Source organism: Neopelma chrysocephalum, unplaced genomic scaffold (assembly GCF_003984885.1).
Source record: "Neopelma chrysocephalum unplaced genomic scaffold, ASM398488v2 Primary Assembly neopelma1_219, whole genome shotgun sequence".
Lineage (NCBI taxonomy): Eukaryota > Metazoa > Chordata > Aves > Passeriformes > Pipridae > Neopelma > Neopelma chrysocephalum.
In genome coordinates, this window is record NW_020897881.1 from 70,871 (window position 1) to 80,346 (window position 9,476).

The window sequence follows — 9,476 nt, forward strand, 5'->3', positions numbered from 1 at the left end:
ATTTTTTGAGGCTGCAGGTTGATCCCTTGGGTGTGTTCCCGAATCGCTGGGAGAAGATGATGTTTTGGAGACAAAACAAGACAAAAAAATAGGTTTATTTTTTGGGGGGTGAAGCAGCTGGGGGAGCTTTTCCTTGCCTGACTCTTAAATCCTTAAATAATGACTTTGTGTGGAAAAATCTCAGGATGACAGAGAAGGTTTTAAGGATTGAAGTCCTTAAAACTCAAAAAAAAAAAAGTACTTTTTCTCATCCTGCATTTTGTGCATGTGTATCTTTGGTCTTCTAAAGTAACTTCTGAGTTATTTTCTAGAGTTTCTCACGAGGAAATCGGGGAGGTTTAAAGTATTTATTAGCCCGGATTTCCCTCTAGATGTGTAAATACATATATTTATATTTGTTTTTATTGGCACTGCTTTTTCCAGCAGGCACAAAATCCCTTCAGCCCCCTCATTTAGGTGCTGGGGGGACTCGTGCTTTTAAAAATTTTCCACCTTTGAAATGCCTCCAGTGGGGTTTTATCTGGCAAAACAATGGGGGAAAAAAAAAGGTGCAACGGGAGACTTGCTGAAATAAATGGATTTTAAATTATTTAAGTTCTGATAATTTATATCTTCAGTAGCTTTGACTTGGGGAAGGGGGGAAAAAAGGACTTTTAAGGGTATAAATAAGGCTAATGGTGCATATTTAGAATTTTTCCAGTGATGGAGGGACTTGAATCTGCATTTTTTTGGTGAGAAAAGGTTGAATGGTGATTGTAAAATTACAGGGAGGGGAGATGGTGCCTTTTCCTTGTCCATTCCTACTACACTTGGATCTTTTTCTACTGGCTTTGTACATCCAGAACTCCCAAACTTTCTTAGCTTTGCTGGTGTTAAATTGCTTTAATGCCAAGTAATGCACATTTCAATCATGGGGAATGCGTGGGAGAAGCTTTAGGGGTTTTATATGTTCCAGACAGTCCTGATAATCCCAAATTTCAAGGCAAAAAAACCCCCAAAAAGATGAGAGAGAAATGTATTTTATTACTTGATTTTTTAAAACTGGAGATCCTCACCTTGAAACAGGTATTTTTTGGGAAGAGACAGCAACTGATTTTTGTGGAAAATATCATTTATGGGTCTTAGGAAGTTGATTGGAAATTTTTTAGGGATCCAGATGTGGTTCTTTCTTGCTCTGCTTTTGCCACAGTTGGTCTGAGAAGGAGTTTGAAGCAAATATTGACTTAAATACCCTTGTTTTTTTTGAAATAATACCTATTTTAAAACCGAAGATGTGGAATGGAGCCATCCCAAGCTGAGAAACAAGGACTGGCATTGCCAAGTGAGATGGAAACCAGCAACTGGAGAACAGGAATATATGGAATTTTCTGCTCTGGGTTTGATCACTGTTCCCTGGAAACTGGAAGAAACTCTGATCCTTGGTGTTAAAAAGAGCTAATTCCACGTCTTGCTGGAGCTGTTGGATGGACACAGGGGGAAAATCAGGTTATTTTGGGGGTCCAACATCCAGCTGGGTCCATCCCCAAAATAAAGGAGTGAAGCAGGTTTGCCACAACTGCCTTTAAGCCTTTCCAAGATTTTTTTTCCCACGTTTCTCCAATTACTGCTGGACTCAAGTGTTTCAATTCAATTAAAAATGGAAGAATTCCCGTCCTTTTTCCAGGATGGCAAATCCAAACATGACTTCTCCATCACAGGGAGCTGCTCTTCTGTTCCCTGAAAAAAAAAAACAGTGCTACTTTTCAACTAAAACCACCCAAATCCGTGATTTTTAATCGTTTCCCAAGCCGAGAAAGTGGCCACTGGGAAAACCTGGAAATCTTGGAATGGTGACAGCGTGTTCCTGGTTGTGTCTCCTTGGCTTTTCCTGTTCCTTTTTTTCCTTTTTTTTTTTTTAAATGTCCAATTGAATGCTTAGTTGGTATTTTCTACAGTTGTACAGCACGGGGCATATTTAAATTAAAATATTTTGTTGTCTTCTTGTAAGTTGTCGTGGTGTTTCTGCCCAAAAATCACACCAAAATTGGGATTTTTTTAGGTTTCCAAACGACTTAATTTGCAAAGGGGGGGGAGGATCTATTGCCACGTCACATCCTTAATAACCAAATAAATCTTTTCCTAGAAAATCTTCTCTAGATAAATCTTTTCTAGATATTCCTAGATAATCTTTTCATCTTGGGGAAGACAAGATGTTTTTATCCTGCCTTTCCCAACGTGCTTTTTGCAGAAAATCACACCTTTTAAACGCTTTTTAAATTTTTTTTTTTAATTTTCAATTCACAAACTGCCTAAAAAGAAACCAAACCAGTTAAAGAGCTTCTCTGAGATACTCTTAAAATTTTGACACTGAGCTTTCAAATCACGTCAAATTTTCAATATTTCCAGTTAAAGGGAAGGGAAAGGTCTGGAAAACGTGTCCTGTGAGGAGCAGCTGAGCTGGGGGGGTTTATCTGGAGAAGAGGAGGCTCAGGGGGGACCTCGTTGCTCTCTGCAACCCCCTGACAGGAGGGGGTTGGAAGGAGGAGAGGAAACGGCCTCAAACTGCACCAGAGCAGGTTCAGATGAGAAATTAGGAATAATTTTTCCCTGCAGGAGTGGTCAGGCCTTGGAATAAGTGTCCCAGGGAGGTGGTGGAGTCCCTGTGTCTGGGAGTGTTCCAGAGGTGTCTGGATGTGGCCCTTGGGAATATGGATTAGGGGTGATCCTGGTAGTGCTGGGGTGGGACTGGATGATCCTGGAGGTCTCTCCCAACCCTGGTGGTTCTGGGATTCAGAGAACTGACAGTCCAAGTCCTGTTCCAGAAAGACACAAACCAACAGAGAGAAAGAAGTGATCAGAAATATGAGGTTGCATCTAATTTATTTTTTTTCTGTGTGTTCTCCTCATACTCAGAATCCCAGATTGGTTTGGGTTGGGAGGGACCTCAAAGCCCATCCAGTGCCACCCCGTGCCATGGGCAGGGACACCTTCCACCAGCCCAGGTTGCTCCAACCTGGCCTTGGACACTTCCAGGGATGGTGAGTCCTCAACCTCTCTGGGCAGATATTTCATGGAATCATCTTTTTGTCCATATTTTGGAAGTCCTAAAACTCCCCGAACACCCCGGGTTGTGTCTGGATGTTGCCACTGGGGACATGGATTAGGGGTGATCCTGGTGGTGCTTCTATGGCTGGATGATCCTGAAGGTTCCTTGAACCTCGATTCTGGAATTAGAGCCTTCAAACTTTTCCAAACACTTTAATTCCAAGGATTTCCAGAGCTCCGTGGAGGTGCCCATAGGTGGAGCTAAATATCCACCACCAACAAACTGGAGCCTCACAACTCAAAACCTCCAGCTCAGGCTCCCACCCAGGGGTGGAAAAGATCCTTCAGGCCCCTTCCAACCCAAACCATTCCATGGTTTTCCGATCATACCTTTGCAAACTCTTGTTTTCTTCCTAATTCTTCTTATTTTAAAGGAGCCCGTGGGCCACACCGAGGGAAAACTGGCTGGTTCCAGCTGGAAAAGGGGAAGTTCAGGTGCTCAGCTCCCTGTAGCCTCTGGATAAAATGATGCTAATTCCCAGGGTGTATTAATTTACGGATAAAATCATCCCAAATGACGCCTTAATTTGATTTTTTGTGAAGAGGAGCAGCTACAATGTTCACCCCGGAGAAGGGAAAGCTCCAGGGAGACCTTGGAGCCCCTTCCAGTGCCTAAAAGGGGTTGTAAAAAGGGAGGAGAGGGACTTTTTCCAGGATTGGAGCTGAACTGGGCAGGATTGAGCCTCATGGTGATTAAATTAATGATGTTGAGCTGGGAAAATACACGACAAAAAGCAGCTTTTTCTCTACTTGTTTTCCACTTTTAGGATTTTTGAGCGCTTTGAGGGAATCTTTCAGGTTGTAAATCCCAGTAAATCCCAGCAAAGCCGTTGGGTTTATTCACTTTGACAAAGCTAAACCATGAAAATGAGATTTCTAAACCATCAAACAAAAGCCCCGAAGCAATTTGCTGAGCAACCAAGAACTTTTCCAGGGAAACTGGAACTGGGAACTGTCTCCTTTCCATTAGGGAATGGAAACTTTGACCCAGCTTTAATTCCAGCTGTAAAGCAGCTCCTGAAGAAGGCAGGGCAGGATTCCTGGGTGTTCCAGCAGGTCCTGGCTGAGGAGCAGCTCCAGTGGCTGCTGCAGGAGGGTGGTTTAGCAGCTGGAATGTGTGGGATTAAAAAGCAGGTGAATCCCTTGGCTCTGGAAAAGTCCCTCTGGCAAACAGGGCAGGGTGGGAGAGGCAGCAGCAGGAACTTCCCATCCTTGGCAGCATCCAGGGGGTTCCACAGCATTCCAGGGGAGGGGCTGGAAGTGCCATTTTAGGGGATGGGTTGTGCTGGGCAGGGGAAAATTAGCAGGGGCTGGAGCAGCTTCCCCGTGGAGACAGGCTGGGAAAGCTGGGATTGTTCAGCCTGGAGAGGAGAAGCTTTGGAGTGACCTGATTGTGGCCTTGCAGGGCCTGAAGGAGCTCTGGGAAAGATGGAGAGAGACTATTTCCAAGGGCTGGAGGGACAGGACAAGGGGGAATGGCTTCACACTGAAAGAGGGGAAATTTAGGTTGGAGAGATGGATCAGAGAGCAGGAAAGCAAAACACTTCCACACCTTTCATTTCAATTGAGCATCACTGGAGAGGGATGTTGGACAAGGGATGGAGGGACAGGACAAGGGGAATGGCTTCAGACTGACAGAGGGCAGGGTTGGATGGGATATTGGGAAGGAATTCCTGGCTGGGAGGGTGGGGAGGGGCTGGGATAGAATTCCCAGAGAAGCTGTGGCTGCCCCTGGATCCCTGGAAGTGTCCAAGGCCAGGTTGGATAAACTTGGAGCAACCTGGGCTGGTGGAAGGTGTCCCTGGGGTGACACTGGATGATCCTTAAGATTCCTTCCAGCCCAAACCATTCCATGATTCTGCCTGGCCTGACAGCAGGACCACCTGCAGCACAACCTCCCCCGTGGTCTGTGTGTGAATCCCTCTCCGTGGAGCTGCTTTTTTGCTGCTCCATCAGCAGAGCACCGAAAACGGAGACATTTGGAGCCCAGATGAGCAGCATGTCCAGACAGCCAGGAGCCTCTGAGGCAGCCAGGCCGTGCTGTCACCCCGTGCCTGGCATTCCCAGAGCCTGGGTGTCTGGCATTCCCAGATCCAGGCTCAGGGGATTTTGCACCATCAGCTGCAGCAGCTGAAACTCATGTTGGTGGCGAGTTGAGTCACGGGAGCGAAATGGTGCCTTCTGCTTCCTCCCCCTGGGCAGGAGGGGACAGTTCTTGGGATACAGGGAGTTATCCTTGGATAAAGGAGCAGCTGGAGCAGCTCTGGGTGACTCAGCAGGACAAGGGATGGCGTTTGGTGCCAAGGAGAGGAGCGGTGCCAGCGCTGCCTGCCCGCGCCATCCCCCTTCCCGCTCACAGCCCAAGCCTCAGGAAGGACAATTCCCAGAACCCAGATCGATCCCTGGCTGCCCTGGGGGATAAAATATCCATTTCCAGGAGGATTTAATTCATGAAGTGTTCCAGGAAAGAGCTCCCTCAGACTTCCTGAGCCAGGAGCTCAGCCCTGGGTTGGGGCTGTTTTAGGACACCCCGCTCGTGCTCGGGGATTTCTTCCCGACCTCTCCAGAGCCTTCTCCCACCTCTGAGTGTCTCTGCTCAGCCTGTGGCTGGAGGCAGAGGCTTCCTGGAGCCTGATGTTTGCAGAGGACAAGCCCCAGCCTGGGCTTTGGAGGACAATTAATCCCAGTGTTTGATTAATCCCAGTGTTTGATTAGCCCTTCCCTCCTCCTCCTCCTCCTCCCAGCCCTCACCTGGGATCTGCCCAGGAGCCTCCAGGCCTTGTTTCCCTGTCAACAACCTCGGACATGGGAATGGGGCTGTGGATGGAAGGAGCCCCAGAACGGCTCTGACAGTGGGTCAGGTCTGTGAGGGGGCCAAGGGCAGGGAGATCAAGTGCCAGATGCATTTTGGGAACCTCTGGGAATGGAAGGAAGTTACAGGAATCATTAAGGTTGGAAAAGACCTTGAAGGACATCAAGGCCAACTGTCAACCCAGCACCACCACGTTCACCGTGTCCATAATGGCCATATCCATGTTTTTTGGGCAATTCCAGGGATGATGACTCCACCACTTCCCCGGACAGCCCATTCCAAGGCTTTACAACCCCTTCTGTGAAGAATTTCCTTTAATATCCAATCTAAACCTCCCCTGGAGCAACTTGAGGCCATTTCCTCTCATCCTGGAGAGAAGGGAGGGATGAGTTCATTCCTTGCCCTGCTCTGTGGGGAGGAAAGGTTGGATATTTCATGGAATCATGGAATGGTTTGGGTTGGAAGGGACCTCAAAGATCATCCCATCCCACCCCCTGCCATGGGCAGGGACACCTTCCACCAGCCCAAGTTGCTCCAAGCCCCGTCCAACCTGGCCTTGGACACTTCCAGGGATCCAGGGGCAGCCACAGCTTCTCTGGGAATTCTATCCCAGCCCCTCACCACCCTCCCAGCCAGGAATTCCTTCCCAATATCCCATCTAACCCTGATTTTTGTCACTTTGCAGCCATTCCCCCTTGTCCTGTCCCTCCATCCCTTGGAAATAGTCTCTCTCCATCTTTCCTGGAGCCCCTTCAGGCCCTGCAAGGCCACAATCAGGTCACCCCAAAGCTTCTCCTCTCCAGGCTGAACAATCCCAGCTCTCCCAGCCTTTCCTCCCAGCAGAGCTGCTCCAGCCCTGGGATCCTCTTGGGGCCTCCTCTGGACTCTCTCCAGCAGCTCCATGTCCTTGCTGGGCTGTTCCCCAGATTCCCTGGGAATGTGCAACCCCACAAATGGTGACAGGCACATTCTTGGAGCCCTTGTGCTCCAAACCAACCTTTTATTTACATTCTTTCACCCCAGTTTATGGCAGGTTATCAATCCAAGTGGAACCCAGGGGATTTTTTCCCTGTGAAGACAGAACAGAGGCCTTTTGTGTGGGGTTTGCTCTGGGTGGAGTTGGGGAGGGAGCCCTGTCTGTCTTCCTCCTTTTTTTACTGGGAAAAAAAAACACCCCCATTATTTGCCCTGCCTGTGCCCTGAGTGCAGTTTGCTTTGGTTCCACCTCAGTGCTGGTGGCTGCTGGGCCCTCCAGAGCCTTGGAATAAGTGTCCCAGGGAGGTGGTGGAGTCCCTGTGTCTGGGAGTGTCCCAGAGGTGTCTGGATGTGGCCCTTGGGGACGTGGATTAGGGGTGATCCTGGTGGTGCTTCTATGACTGGATGATCCAGAAGGTCTCTCCCAGCCTTGAGGACTCTGGGATTCTGTGAAATCCACGTTTTCCAAGGTGATTTGACACTGATCTCAGTTTAAAGAGAAAACAGAACCCCAAACCCAACCCCAAACCCTGTTCTGTCATTCTGATTCCCGAGGCCAAAGGAGACCCCAATCCCACCCGAGGGTTTGGATGTTGCAGCTTTAATTAAAACAAGGGAAGGGTGGAATTCTTGGTTGTTTCAGTTTTGTCTCTCGATGATTTTAAGCAACTTTGCCTCCCTGGTTTATTCACTGGTGTGAGGAGCAGCCCCCAAGTCATGAACACCTCTGCAAGGCCAGGCTGGATAAACTTGGAGCAACCTGGGCTGGTGGAAGGTGTCCCTGCCCATGGCAGGGGTTGGAATTGGATCACCTTTAAGATCCCTCCCAACCCAAACCATTCCATGATTCTATTGATAAAATCACATTCATGACTTTTTGGCTGAGCTTCAAAGGAAAAAAATCCCATTTTTCTGCTCTGTGGGAACATCAGGGGTTAAACTTGACCTTGAGATGCAGCAACAAGATGCAAACAGGGCAAACAAAACCAGTTTTCACGCTGCTGCTTTGCCCTAGAAAGCTTCACTTCGGGGTCCACTCCTCCCTTTGACTCTTTCCAAGAGGTTCCTTCATCTCCAGCAATTAAATCACGGCTGTCAACGTGTTTAATTAATTTGCCATCAGCAGCATTATTACATTTTGTGAAGGTTGAGAAGATGGCAAAGCTCAGCTTGGCTGGGACAGGGCTCAGTGCAGGAGAATTCCAAACAGACACCAGCACTCCTGGGAGGGTCTCAGGTGGTTCAAACCCTAAATGGGTGAGAATCCCACTTATTTCTTTTAAATTTAAATTAAAGGGTGATGCCAAGCAGGGCTTTTTAATGTGAGAGTGGCTGGTTGGGTAAAAAACATCCTCCTGGTGAGATCTGCTGGAAACTATTTGGAGGGTGAATCCCTGGCATTAATGCACTTGGATTAATGGGTGGTGCTTGGAAACTGAACTTTCCAAACAAGAGGAATAATGTTCTATATCTGGTGCGAGGGTTGAATTCACATTTTCCGTTTCCTGGCGCGGAACAAACAAAGGAGGCTTAAAATTAAAATTAAAATTAAAATTAAAATTAAAACCTCGGTGATTCTGTGAAATCCCACAGGTTTTGTAGCAATCTGGGATTTCCATGGAAGAACTGGAAGTCTGGCTCTCCCAAAGTGCCTTTATGTGCATCTGAAATCTTATTTTCAGCTTTCATTCCCCCTGTTTGCTGAGGCTGTTTGTTGTTCAGCAGAACTCTGGGAATTTTTCAAAGCAGGGGAAAAATAGGAAAATTGAAACACCTCAGTAATGAAGTTCCAACCCTTTTACAAACGTTGTGTTGGGACTGAGCTGCAGGACTCCGGATCCAGGTGCTTTTCCAGCCCTGCCTGAGAACCTTTTCCAGCCTTTCCTGGTGACTGGGGGAGAGTGGGAATGATGAGTTTAGGTGGAATTCCTCATGGAAAGCAAGAGGAATGTGTGGCAGCCTGACTGAAGGAGGGACAGTTTCACTCCCTGTCCAGCCCATTGTTTGGAATAGGGAGGGAATTCAAAAGAACTGGGAGGACTCTGTTTGCTGAGGAGGGAAAGAAAGGCCTGAAGAAATGCAAATATGTGGTGTGGGGAGAAAATTCCCCCGTGGCACAGCCAGAACCACAGGATCATGGAATATCCCGGGCTGGGAGGGACCCACAGGGATCATCCCCCCCCCTCACAGCCAAGGATTCCTTCCCAATATCCCACCTCACCCTGCCCTCCTTCAGCTCGAGGCCATTCCCCCTCGTCCTATCCCTACAAAATCCCTCTCCACTGCACTCTCCATTCCATTTTCCAGGATGTCTCACAGCTGGAAGTGTCCCAGATGGGGGGAGCAGGGCAGAGCTTTGGTTGGGCAGCAGTTCCAGTAAGGTTCTCCCTCCCTGGCTGATGGTGGGGAAGGAAAAGGTTTCCTGGCTCTCAGGAAGCCATGGGATGGTGCAGGTGGGTCTGTCACCACCTCAGCTCTCAGCTGGCTTTGGGGACTCCAGAGAGCTCCTTCTCCTTCTCCTTCTCCTTCTCCTTCTCCTTCTCCTTCTCCTTCTCCTCCTCCTTCTCCTTCTCCTCCTCCTTCTCCTTTTCCTTCTCCTGAGCTT